This window comes from Mus caroli, chromosome 18, assembly GCF_900094665.2.
Source record: "Mus caroli chromosome 18, CAROLI_EIJ_v1.1, whole genome shotgun sequence".
Taxonomy (NCBI): domain Eukaryota; kingdom Metazoa; phylum Chordata; class Mammalia; order Rodentia; family Muridae; genus Mus; species Mus caroli.
The window spans coordinates 22,960,252-22,973,512 of NC_034587.1; the positions used below are offsets into that span (position 1 = coordinate 22,960,252).

The window sequence follows — 13,261 nt, forward strand, 5'->3', positions numbered from 1 at the left end:
TGGTCTAACCATATCAGAGGATGGTGCCCTACCATAAATGACTCCTCATACTATTCCCCCTTCAGATCATACTTTCTAGTAGACCCCTGCATTGCCACTATGGAATCAGATGCCCAAAGTGGGACTTCCCTTGAGAAAGTGCAAATTGAAGTATCTCTGCCCCATGGTATGGTCCAGTGACCTGTATTTGAGAGGCGATTCTGGAGTGGTGTGTCTCAAACTTGAAAGGGAAGGCTGGGTAGGTGAGTCTGAGGCTCTGGGATGACTGGAGGCGGGAGGTACTCATCTTTTTGTTTCCACCTACGCCTGTGACTATCACCATCCATGTACATGGCAGTATCTCTGTCCAGACCCTAGTATTAGATTGTAGTCACAATCAGGCTGGACATTTGTCACTCAGTGTCCTGATCTGTCTTCAGAGAGGTGCACGCTGTCCAAGAGCTGACAGAGTACTAGGCAGGTTTTTAACTTCTGTCAATGCTGAGGCACTCATGACTACATCACACGCATAATGATCACGTGGGTCAGACTCATTTCTTTTAGTATCTGTCGTTCTTTGCTTAGCTACTAGAATGCCTGTGCAGATAATGCTAGGAAGACTGGAGCTGCGGACCATGGTGATTAACAGAAATAATTCAGTGCCAGCAAGCAGGAGTGAAGTGCATTTCAGACCCCAGACTTGGAAATTCTCTCCTTTAGCTTCCTCCCTTCCTCACTACCTTTGCCTCTGTGGCTGGGTGGACTCAGCTTTATTCATGGACCCGAATAAAGCTTTTCAGAGTCTACTTATGTTCCCAGACGCAGCCACCAGGGGGCAGTGGAGCTCACTGCAGCACCAGGAGCAGCCTTTAGTTGAAACTTCCGAGGCAGGGGAACCATTCTTTGAGTCCCTAGACTTCTCTTAGAATGGGAGGCTTGTGCCTTGGTTTCAGGTCAGCCAGTTTCCATAATCCCCTAGAAACCACACAGCCTCTACATGCTTAACAGCGCTGCTGTACTCTGCTTCTTCACGTGTTGGGTTGGCATGGGCAGCCCAGAGAGGTTGAATCACCAAACCGAAACCACACAGCTATGAAAGTGATATAGCTCTCGACAGGGTACCTTCTTAATGATTCATCTCAAGTAGCCCCGTTCTCCCTTGGGAAGGATGCTCCATTCCTGGTCCCCACCCTCACCTTTGTCAGAATCTCTTGGGGGAAAGGCATTCATGCTTGGAATTTGACGGCTTGAAGAAGCTCTCAGGTGATTCTGCAAATATTTACCAAGTGAACAGGAAAACCGTTCTGATGGGAAAACCTGACCTGAGTCATCTCATGAAGTGCATTTCCTTTTGTCTCCCTTTACTACCTGCTGCCTCCTGGATTAGGCAAAAATTGCAGCTTCCAAACCACTCTCTAGCTGAGGATTGACTGCATCAGGATTCTCTTCCCTTCCATTGAGCTACCCTGCATGGACATTCCTTCCAAAGGCAGAGCAGGCTAACCTGAGTGGAGGAATCAGTCTGTGTAATGAGGATGTAAGTTGGGTCTGCAGTGTCCAAAGCCAGGCATGCAGGAGCTGAAAGCAGGGCCCTTGGTGCCAGCATCACTACCTCTTCTTTTAATCCAGACACAGGATGGAAGTCTCAAGAAGGAGGGTTCCTTTTAACCAAAACATTATTTTCATTTTAAATTCTGTCTCTATGTCTCTGTCTCTCGTTGTCTTTCTGTCTCTCTGTCTCTCTTTGTCTCTCTGTCTCTCTGTCCGTCTCTCTCTCTCTCTCTCTCTCTCTCTCTCTCTCTCTCTCTCTCTCTCGATGTGTGTGTGTGTGTGTTCAGCTGGTCTCAGGATTAGAGTTGTAGGTTATTGTGAACCTCTATCTTGGGTGCTGGAAATCGATTACAGATCCTCTACAATTCAATCTTAACACCAAGCCTACTGTCCAGCCTAGGAGAAATGTTCTGAGAGACAGAGCTGCTGGGTGCTAGGGCAGGTGTTTGAAGGATTCTTTGCTGTACTGTGGGTACCTGTCTCAGGGGTGAGTAGTGTCAGAAAGAGCATGAGTTTCTTTCTTTTGGATTATGATGACTATATAGATGCAGGCAAAATATTCATGAACTAAGGAAAAATGTGAAGGAAAATTAAAAAGCAGAGATTCTTGGTACCTGGCTTTCTGCACTTCTCCATAAACATGGCAGTGATGGACAGTGACATTGAACTTCAGTGAGATCTCATGGTGTGCCATGCCTGATCTCCCCTCATTTGCTTTGTGATCTCATTATCATATGTCTCATAGGAAGGAAGTGATGTTAAAAACTGAAGGAGAAACAAAAGCTGGAAGAGTAGAGTAAAGGTCTAGGGTAACATTCTGTCTGATAGAGGAAGAACCCACCTCAGTATTCTCTAAGTCAGAACTAAGGGTTTTCCAGCTACATTCAAAAGAATAGTTAGAGTCATGGAGCCACATGCAAACACAGCACAGACATGCAACAACACATGGCCAGAGAGACACTGAGCTCACATGCAGACACAGCACATGGTCAGAGCGGGAGGGAGCTCATATGCGGACACCATGAAAACATTGAACAAACACATGTTCAGACACATAGGGATCCCATATAATTGTAGCACAATCAGTGAACTCAGGTACACAATCCACAACTGCATAGATCCATAATCATGCTGTGAACTTAGATATATTATCAGTGGCATACAGAGAACACACACACACGAGAGAGAGAGAGAGAGAGAGAGAGAGAGAGAGAGAGAGAGAGAGAGAGAGAGAGAGAAAGAGAGAAAGAAGATAGTCAAGTATATATAGAGACAAACACACATGTANTAGATATATTATCAGTGGCATACAGAGAACACACGAGAGAGACACAGAGAGAGACAGAGAGACACAGAGAGAGAGAGAGAGAGAGAGAGAGAGAGAGAGAGAGAGAAAGAGAATAGTCAAGTATATATAGAGACAAACACACATGTATATATGTATCTTACACAGCACAGATACACATAATAAAATGTACATGGTCACACACACATGCACACACTTTCTGAAAGCACAGAAAGCACAAACACACTATAGATTTTTACCTAGAAATCACATGCTTTCTATATACACACCAGAGGCAGAGGTGCATACACACACTTACACAGAAATGTAGAGCATAGACATACAGAGACACTCACCTACATAGCGTTTAGGTGAACACAGAGACATTGAGATTTTAATGAGAAAATTTTTTTTTCTTTTGATTCAGTATGTTTGTGGAGATACTTTTATTCTTTTAAAGCCTATGTAATATTCAATTCTGAAGTTCTATCATAGTATCATAGTGTGTCTAATCAAGTCCTAGTGATGGTAAGGCAAACTTATTTAAAGTATTTGAACTTCGTAACAGTGACATGTAAAGGAACTGGGATCACCTTGCTGAAGGGAACCTGCAATCTGTCCCCTCACCTTCACAGCAGCCCTTTTGTGGTCTCAGTTTGGAGTTGCAATCCTTGGAATCTGAAATCTTGGGTGGTTCTAACTTGCAGGGCCAGGAAACAGAATTAGAATTGTCTGGATTTACCCTATATGAACATAAGTGTGCAAACATGTTCCTACTGTGAAAATCTTAGACAAGTCCAAGGCCAGAGCTTTCTGCAGCCTCCATTGCACCTATGGAGGAGGTGGCTTGGTCTTCAGAGACAGGCATCAACAGATACCTCTCTGTATCCGTGCTCAGATGCCTCATTGCCTCTCGGCTTTGCCAGAACCATATGTCCACACATTGTATCAGTAAGAGCTGGACAGAGAATTTGATGGGCAAGTTCAGGGAAGGCTTGGTGATGGGAAAACAGCAAAAGACAATCAAGTTTGCCTTAGCAGGCTTCTGCTTTCTTAAGAAGAGTGGAACCACACCAGCCATCTTATTGGAGCATGCAGAAGGTTCCCAACTTACTCATTACGAGAACAGTCTTTGCTGAGGCTCAGAACTTGGAAGTATGGTCTCCCACGGACACAGAGGCACAGTTTAGTCTTAGAGAAGTGCCTTCACTTGTCTACCTTCATTGTCATTTAGAATCATCTGCTGGACATGTGACAGGTGTTATAGGGAGCTACTTCAGAAGCCATGGGTGACAGATCTGGAGCTGTGGATGTGGTCAATTTTGCCTTGGCAGTGTCTCAGGATTACTCCATCAAGTACATATTAACTAGAGCTGATCCACTGAGGCAATTGTTTCTGCTCTTTAGTCCAAAGTAGTCACTACTAGACACTTTGGCCCTGCTGTGCTTTAGGTACAGATATCTCCAGGTATCTTCTCCTTGCTTTCTGATAGTGGTTGTGACAGGTCCTTGCATTCCCAAGTCATGCTAGAATGATGCAGGCAGCATTGAAGGTAAGACTGGCTCTATGTCAGATTTCCCACCTTTCCCCTTGCTCTTTGTCAGGAGCTGCCCACCTCAATCTTGCCTGGTCTCCACTGACACCAGCCAAATTCTTTAGCTCAGTGTGGCATCCTGGAGCTAAGTAGAACCAGGCAACCTTCCAAAGCTCACTCAGCCATTGCAGAGCTGACACCATCAAAAAGCAGTGATTCCTATCTCAGATTCTACCTTACTAGGCAATTATAAAATCCAGCTTTTTCTTGCTGGGTTCAGATTGGGTTCACATTCTCTGTTGCTTGTAAGTGGGCCCCTCAGAAGGGTAGAAGAGAGAGAGCTAGGGGTGAGAAGTATTCATATGTAACTGTTCCTTCTAACTCCAGTGTGACCTAAAGATCACTGCTCTGAAAGGGGCATTTTCTGGGCAATCTGAGTGCTGGGGAGGCAGAGAAAAGAGAGTCTCTGAAACTCACTAGCTCACTCCTGTCTAGGAAAACCAACAAGTTTCAGGCAAGTGATAGTCCTTGTCTCAGCAGACAGGATGCATAGTTTCTGGGAATGACTCCTGAGGTGGAACTCTGGCCTACACATGCATACATACCTGCATATACATTAATACACACACACACATACACACATGCAAACTCTCTCCCATACTCCTTCCCCACAAATGCCTTCATCCGAAGATCTGTGATAAAGTACACCAGGATGGACCAAATTAGAATAGAATGAAAAGAAGTTGGACAGCACTTTCTCCTAATTTCTGAAAAGAAATCTGTCCCACTCTAGTTTGCTATAGAAATATATAAAAGTGGTTGTAATATCTGTCTGGTTTTTCTCTGTGGGGAACCTGGTGCTCTTTGCTTCTGGAGGGTGATAGTTTGCTCTGTCCATCTGGGGGTGCCTGTTGTGGACAGGGAGTTTCTTGTCTTTTCTCCATGCTGTACACTGTCATTCTAGACACCCACGAGCCCAGACAGTTCAGGGGACTAGAAAGTATAGAGTTAAAGATTTTTGGTAAATATAAGAATAACTGCATATTCACATAAATGTCAACCCCAATTTCTTTTTATAGCCTTTGTATCATCTTCATACATTTTACATATGTTATAAGCACAATGTATTGCCCCTAGTTTTGCTTTAGACAGTTCTCTTTCATGTTTTGCTTTATAACAAATAAGAGTGGGATTTTATCTCTTCTTCATTAATGTCATTGCCACCTCTGTTCTTTTTATTTTTCTGCAGTGTTAGTTTCTGCATAGTGAGTCTGGTACCAAATCTTTTCTTCTCTTAAAGCTTTTAATATTTCTTCAAGTAAAGGTCTTCTGACAGGGTGTTCTCTGTCTTTCTTTGATAAAGTGGGTTTCATTGGTATTTTTAAGACATTTTATTCCCCAAGTATGGAATTCTGAATTAAAGGCTTTCTTTCCAATAGGTTAAAATGATATTTCATTTCTTTAGGTTTTTGTGGTTTCAGAAAAGAAATTTAAAATGCATAATTTGGATCTTTGTTTCTCTACAGATGAGGCATATTTTTTCCCTCTGTCAATTTCGAGATTTGTCCTTGCTTTTGCCTTTTATTAGCCTAAATATAATGTGTCTTGTTTTAAAAGTTAGTCCTTTTCCTTGCTTCATGTGATAGTTGTCATTAATTTAGATGCCTCTCCTCCCCTTTTCAGTGCCTGTGATGTGTATGGTGTTCTGTTTTCAGGTATCACAATAGTTTTGCATTCTTCTTTCTCCTTTCCCTGCCTCTTTTCCCTGTCTTACTCATTCTCTTCTCCTCTTCCTATTTTGTTTCCTTTGTTTGCTTAAGTTTGACCCATAGTCATAGCTTCTTTCCTTAACTATGCTGAAAAAACACAAAAGAGGGATGTTTTTGGTTGTTGGTTCATTTCTAATATTTCCTTGATAAAAATGCCAATATGATATGCATGGTGTCCAAATTGCCTTTCTAATTTCTTTTCTGGAAGTTTCAAAATCTCTCTCTCTGTCTCTCTGTCTCTCACTGTCTGTCTCTCTCTGTCTCCTCTTTCTTTCTCTGTCTCTCTGTCTCTGTTTCTGTTTCTGTCTCTGTCTCTGTCTGTCTGTCTGTCTGTCTCCCCCCCACACACATTTGTGGATGTATGCATGGCAGAACCCTATCTATCTATCTATCTATCTATCTATCTATCTATCTATCTATCTATCTATCTATCTTTAACTATCTATCTATGTATCTATCTATGTATCAATGTATCAATGTATCAATGTATCTATCTATCTATCTATCTATCTATCTATCTATCTATCTATCTATCTATCTACCTATCTATCTATCTATGTACCTATCACATCTATCTATCATCTATTCATCCATACACTTCTATTGATGGTGATATCTCTTTAAAGTGTGTTTTAAATCTTTTGCATATGATTTATAATTTTTGCTGAAAGACATATTTTGCATAAGATATTTGAGGCTAAGGTTAGTGGTTTATATACTTGAAAAGAATGAGACTTTCCTTCTAGCAAAACTTTGGATTGAAGCTTTGCACAAACCTACCTGGATATTATGCCAAGTTTCCAATTCATTGTTGGCAGTTACCAAAAATCTTTGCCTGCTTTGACTTCCTCAAGCCCTATAAGATCCCGGGACTTCATTTGTTAACATCTAACCCATCATCAGTGTCAGACCTTCTCCCTTTTAACTAGATAGGCTTCCTCATGTTCTCATCCCTCTGCAATCTGTTCCCTCTGTTCAATGATTCTTAGCTTTGTAGTGGAAATCACCACTCTCTCTTCTTTTGTCTGACCTCAGCCTTATAAATGTGCTTGCTGTCTGTGCTTTGGTGTTGACATTTTCCTACTGCTGCTGCTCTTCTTTTGCAGCTATGTAGTCAAGATTATCTAGAGGAACACACCCAACTAAGTGAACATACACATATGTATATATACTCATATGAAATAATTTAAGTTACCTTACATAGCATGTTGAAAATAATAACCACAGCTGTCTTACATCTGATTGGCTGAAACTCAGTAAGAATTATAGCCAAGTCCTTGCCAGTGTCTGGCAGCATTGTCCCAGGTGAACAAGAGTTCCTCTTCTCTTTGATAGACACTTCTGTTTCTTAGATTTGGGATTAGTCCTTTGTCTTGTAGGCTCACATCTCCTGTATGAATCTGTGAATCTTGCAGCATTTTTATTTTGGGGAGATGATACTCCTGGTTTTCTGACTGCCAAATTGAAACCAGCACAGTTTATGAGGCTGGGTGCCTCAGCATACTCAGACTGTTGCCAAAGAACTGCAGGGTTTATGGTGAGCCATTGTTTCTCAGTCCTCATATGAAGCCTAGAAACATGTTTAAATATCATACAAGAGGGCCTGGGCAGCGTCAACAGGTAAAATCACCTCTGTGGCCAGAGGACAGGCTGAGCCAGCAAGAAGAGAATGACCAGCCTCCTCCCACATTCTTGCTTATATGGGTTGTTACTAGAAGGTGCCACCCCACATTTGGGGTGGGTTTTCCTACTTCAGTTAAAGCAATCAAGACAATCATATAATCCTATAAAGCTAACAATTAAACTATCAGTGGACACAGTTTATATTCCCGGCCCCTCCCCTGGAGTAAGGATTTACTCAGCTAAATATATATGCATGTATATATTTTTTCAATGAAGTCTGATCTGCTAGACAACTTTGCCTAATGCAGCCCAGGCTTAGCCCTAAGAGCAGAGTAGAAACAGCACCAAAGTATGGATAGACCTTTAGAAGACTGGGGTTTGTCAGACGCGATAGTTTTTAACTATTAACCATGAGGCAATAAGCTGACATTTCTTATACCCTCTTTTCTTTCATCGTAAAGTCTTCTTTTATGAAGAACTTGAGGCAAGGAGAATATGGCTGGGTTTCACTTCCCCCAGAATGTATCCGCAGTTTCTCTTCTTTCAGGCCTAAATGACAAGTGACACTCCTTTGGGACCTTCACCAGACCCTTCATATCATTACCAGTAAGGTACATCTACAGGAACCCAGGACACTTGTACATTCCTACAACATCAGTATCTTCAAGAAATCTCTATTCTGACAAAATTCTGCACGTGGCCTTAACAATTTGATAATAGTTATTGCTGAGTCCTTGCCACTGTCTGACAGCATTGTCCCAGGTGAGCAAGAACTCCTTTTCTTTTTGACAGACACTTGGGTTTACTTAGTTTTAGATTAGTCCTTTGTCTTGTAGGCTCCTATCTCCTATGGATTCGAGAGAAAACACAAATCTGTGGATCCTGCAGCATTCTTTTTCTCTTCTTCTTTTGGTCATGGTAGGAGTTAGGCTCCTTCTGGTTTTCTGACTGTGAAGCTGAAAGCAGAACTAGAACTGGTCCTAATGCTCCCAAATCTGAAGCTACTATAATTCCCATTAATAATCAAGTGCTAGGTACATGGCAGTTTGTCCATTTAGAGGACTACTAGACAGCAGTGAAGATGAAGACACCTCACCACACACAGCAGCATGAGCACAGTAGCATAGTGTGGAGTCACAAAAAGGCATGCATGATGGACAATCCCATGTATATAAAACTATAAAACTAATCTACCCTTTTAAAAACTAGAGGAGCAGTGAGCCTTGCAGAGTCAGAGACTACAATGAAGAGCAAGGAAGAGGGTTTGTCTAAGATATGGGCAATACTGTGTGTGTTCATATTGTCTGTAGATTCTTTTTCTCTTCTTCTTTTGGTCATGGTAGGTCAAGGCACCTCTGGTTTAGAATTTCTAAAAATATCTACCGAATGCCTCCTTTCTCTGTGTTATTTTATCAAAACAATTGAAAGATTATCTATTAACATAATTTAAAATATAAGTTGTTAACTTTCTTAGTAGCTACAGAAATTAAAAAAAAAAGCTAAATGAAAACACAGCAAATGATAGAAGATGAAGGGATTGCCAAGGAAGTTTGTAAAATAATATGCAAAAGCCCAAGGATATCAATATTGTAGTGGAAGTGTGGATTGCCTGGACATATTATAACCCGTTGGCAGGGAGCAGATAACATTAGGACTTAGAATGGATTCCTTCTCACTTTTAATCTTTTTATATTCAGTCTTGGACTCCAGTCTATCAGCTGGTGCTGTCTATATCGAGCTGGATCTTCTTTACTTGGTTCCACTTGTCTGGAAATATCCTTATAGAGCCACTGAAGATGTATCTCCTAGTGGATTCTGATCCAGCAAGTGAACAGTGGCAATGAAACACCACAATCATTTCCATGAACTCTAGAATGCTCTAGCTCCAGGACAACATACCCTTCCTTAGATATCAGGGGAAGGAATTCTTGGTGTGTCCACCGTATAAAGCAAAATAAGAAGAGAAAGGACCTGAACTATAGAAGAATATGAATTTAATGTGAATGAGAAAGAAGAATTTGAAAGCTACTATATTACTTTAAGCTGTACTGAAGTATAATTGATGCACATAATTAAATGTATGTAACATATATTGACACACTTGACATTGCACACATATCACCAACCCCACAATGAAGGGTTTTTTCTTTCTTGAAACAGATACATTTGATTTCTCAACTGTGTGTCATGCACTGTATACAAGGCCCAGAATAACAAAACTCTGTCTCTATTGTCAAGAAATTCAAAACCCAGTGACAGAGATTGACGGTTTTAGGGGTAACAAGAACTCAGTGTTATAAAAACTGTGACTGTGTCGTGTTCAGGATGTTGGAAGACAGTTGCTCATGGATCTCCCCAGTCTCTGCACATCTTTTAAGTGAGGTCCTAGTTCTTCGTTTTTGATGACCCTTTCAAAGATGTTAGCATTATAAACACTCTTGATACAATCTCTTCTACAGCAAAGGGCAGGTGACCTTCTTGAGCATTGTAAGCAATTGTCTTTCAAGGCTCAACTCTTCCCCAATGTCATAATCTGTGGTGTTGATCAGTGCCTCTTAGTTCCCTTTGACTAGGCCTAGAGAAGTCAGGAAATGCAGTATTGGCTGTTACTGTGGCTTTTACAATGCTATTCATAAGTTGTCCCCATCTCTGAGTTTTCTACCACCACCCATAAATCTGCATTAAGATAAATGGTTATTTTTTAGGATGGACAACATTTTATAGTTTATAGTTCTCATCACATTCTGCTATAGAGATATGACGATATGCTCATTCCAGTAAACTCAGTAACAACAATTTAATGGATGATGAAGAATGTTAAAACATAGAATCTATCAAGATCCAATCTGATACCAAAAAAGGGGGCAGGAGGAACAGCAATAAAAAGAGATAGTGTGCAAGCAAGTCAGGAGCTCGCAGCTAGGGTTGCTGAAGGCTATTTTAATGTTATTTAATGATGTGGGTATTTTTATGAAGAAAATGTAGTTGAAGAATAGGAATTACAAGATAATTTAGTTGTATGTTTGTTGATGGATGTCATTTAGGTCACATTGGAAAATGTATTGGGCTGTTCCTGATGAGCAGTAGAGAGCTCTAAAGACAATTTTGAAGCTCTTCGAGTTTACAATAAACAGAAACAAATGACAATGAAAAGCCAGAATAGGAATGCAATGATAAAGTGGAATAAGACTTCACAGCGTATTAAGGAAAAATAATGAATTTATATATTGGCAGGATATATTGTGACTTCTTTAGAATTAATTTTGTCGTTCAAGTACATAATACTGACATTTTTCTTGAGAGATGAGGAGCAATAAGTGTCCATTACATTTATAACAGTGCTTGGACTTAACAGTTCTGTAGGGACTTGGCTCATGTACATTCTAGGTGGGCAGTGTGTTCATTTTTCTTGTTTGTTGATGAATCTTTTGGGTGAGTTGGCTTGCCGGGGACTATATAATGGGAACGTTTTCAGCAAAAGCTGGGTAAAATGGCTACTCCAGCAGAAGCTTAATTTTTGATAACTAGAAATAGTTATAGGTACTTCACCTACCTTCAAAGGATACTAGTACCACTTGTAATTGAAAGAATTATAGAAGGGTAAATATGCAGTCTTGGTCATTTCACTGCAAAAAGAAAGAGAACCAAGGATTTATGTTTGACACTGTGGATCAGAGAAAATCTTCCTTGTTAATAAAATAGCTCCTAAATATATACTCTCAGAAGTGTTGATCTTAGATGACTTTAGACAGAAAATACAGAATGTAGATATGTACCTTTTAGCATCCAGGCAGACAAAGTTTGATCACAACAGCATAGATGTACAGTACTGAGCTTGTGTCTGCATAACAGTTCTAACACATTGTGTGGATCACCTTTGGAAAAAGTGATAGATACTATCTTGTTTGATTTTTCACTATCATCGATAGAAGTTTTTTTAAAGCTGTGGCATGGTATCAGGGTATTAATATTCTTGCTGGATCTCTGTCTACTGCCTGCCACATGGTACCATTTCCACAGACTTGTAAGATCATTTGTCATGCAAATCGTAGGAGTATGAGAATTCCAGGGAATAGCATGCTGAGTATTGAGGAACACACATTCATTGCATCAAGAAATCCACACTTAGAAGCTATGGATACCAAGAAAAGCTTTTAAAGGTTAGAAAAAAAATAATCAATGAAAAATGCAAAAATTGAATCTCTACAGAACTTGTGTTTCTTTTTCTTTCCCCAAAGAAATTTTCACTTCTAGGAACTTACGGATTTGCTAAGTCGGTTACTAACTAGCTTCTTCCCATACCTATGCAATGCCTTATGTAAGAAAATTCAAGCAGGAAAAATTGGTTTGGCTTAAAAATTAAATTCCTCTTTATTATAAGGAAAACAGGAGGTCCCAGTATAAATTTCCTCTAAATCAATCCATAAAAGGAACATAGCATTACTAACCTTGGGACGCCTTCATTTATGACTGTTTCTTTTATTCTCATCTATGTTTCCATCACCATGTCTAAGTGAAGATATCAGTTTCTTTATAACATAGTTCTACTACATATTTAATAATAATATGTTGATGTCCACTTAATAGTTTACAATAAAATCTATCTTCTGAGAATGACAAAAACAAACTTGGAGTCAAAGACTCAAGTAGTAGAACCACGAGGAGGTCAGTAAAGAAAGTGATCTTCTGGTTCTTCTGGCTGTAACATCACCTGAGCTACATTAAATGAGCTTGAGATTGTAGGGCCGCAGTTCATCTCCTGAGCTACCTCTGACTCCCTTGCTGTCTTTGCACCCTGACTCAGGAGAGGCAGCTAATCTTTTCATCATGTAGGAAGCACACTCTCAGAAAGCAGCTGCACTTAACTGCTGGATCCAAATGGTGCATGCCACTCTTGGCCTTTGGCAGAAAATGTCTCTGCTTCCCAAAATAAAGCTAACCACAGGGTTAAGATTTTCCCATAATTGAAGACTACTGAGAGAAAGCATTGGCTGTGTGAGGGATGATAGACATTTAAACCCACTGTACTCACCAATTTGGGTTTATTTTGTAGTCACATTGGTTATGCAGAGAACACTTGACCTTTGAGGATCCAGGCTCCCATGATAAGGTGTTAAGGGGTCATCCAGTCATCCATAGTGTTTGAATCTGTAGTGTTTCCCCAGTGCCCACGTGTTATACGGTTGGTCACTATCCACTGGTTCTGCTGAGAGGTAATGGGACCTAGCAGAAATCAATGAAGCAGATATGGGAGTCAGTATAGGCCATTGTGAGGTCAATAAGACTCCCCGCCATGAGTTTCCGCTGTCATGTCCTATGCTATTATAGCTACAAATAAGAGGGCTGAACACCCAGAAACTGAAACTGGGAGACTAAATAAACTTTGCTCCTTAGGTATTTTTTTGTCACAGTAATGAGAAATCTGCTAACACACACACACACACACACACACACACACACACACACACTCACATACAGACACAGACACAGACACAGACACAGACACAGACACAGACACA

General features: G+C 40.5%; 1 long non-coding RNA gene across 1 annotated transcript in view; it reads left to right on the forward strand.

Moving 5' to 3' along the window:
• The first annotated feature begins 2,983 nt into the window (after nucleotides 1-2,983).
• Nucleotides 2,984-13,261, forward strand: part of LOC110284485 — a 53,558-nt gene continuing 43,280 nt past the window's right edge. The window contains exons 1-2 of the long non-coding RNA XR_002376954.1: nucleotides 2,984-3,011; nucleotides 8,290-8,504. This is a non-coding gene — a long non-coding RNA (uncharacterized LOC110284485). The remainder of the gene's footprint in view (nucleotides 3,012-8,289; nucleotides 8,505-13,261) is intronic.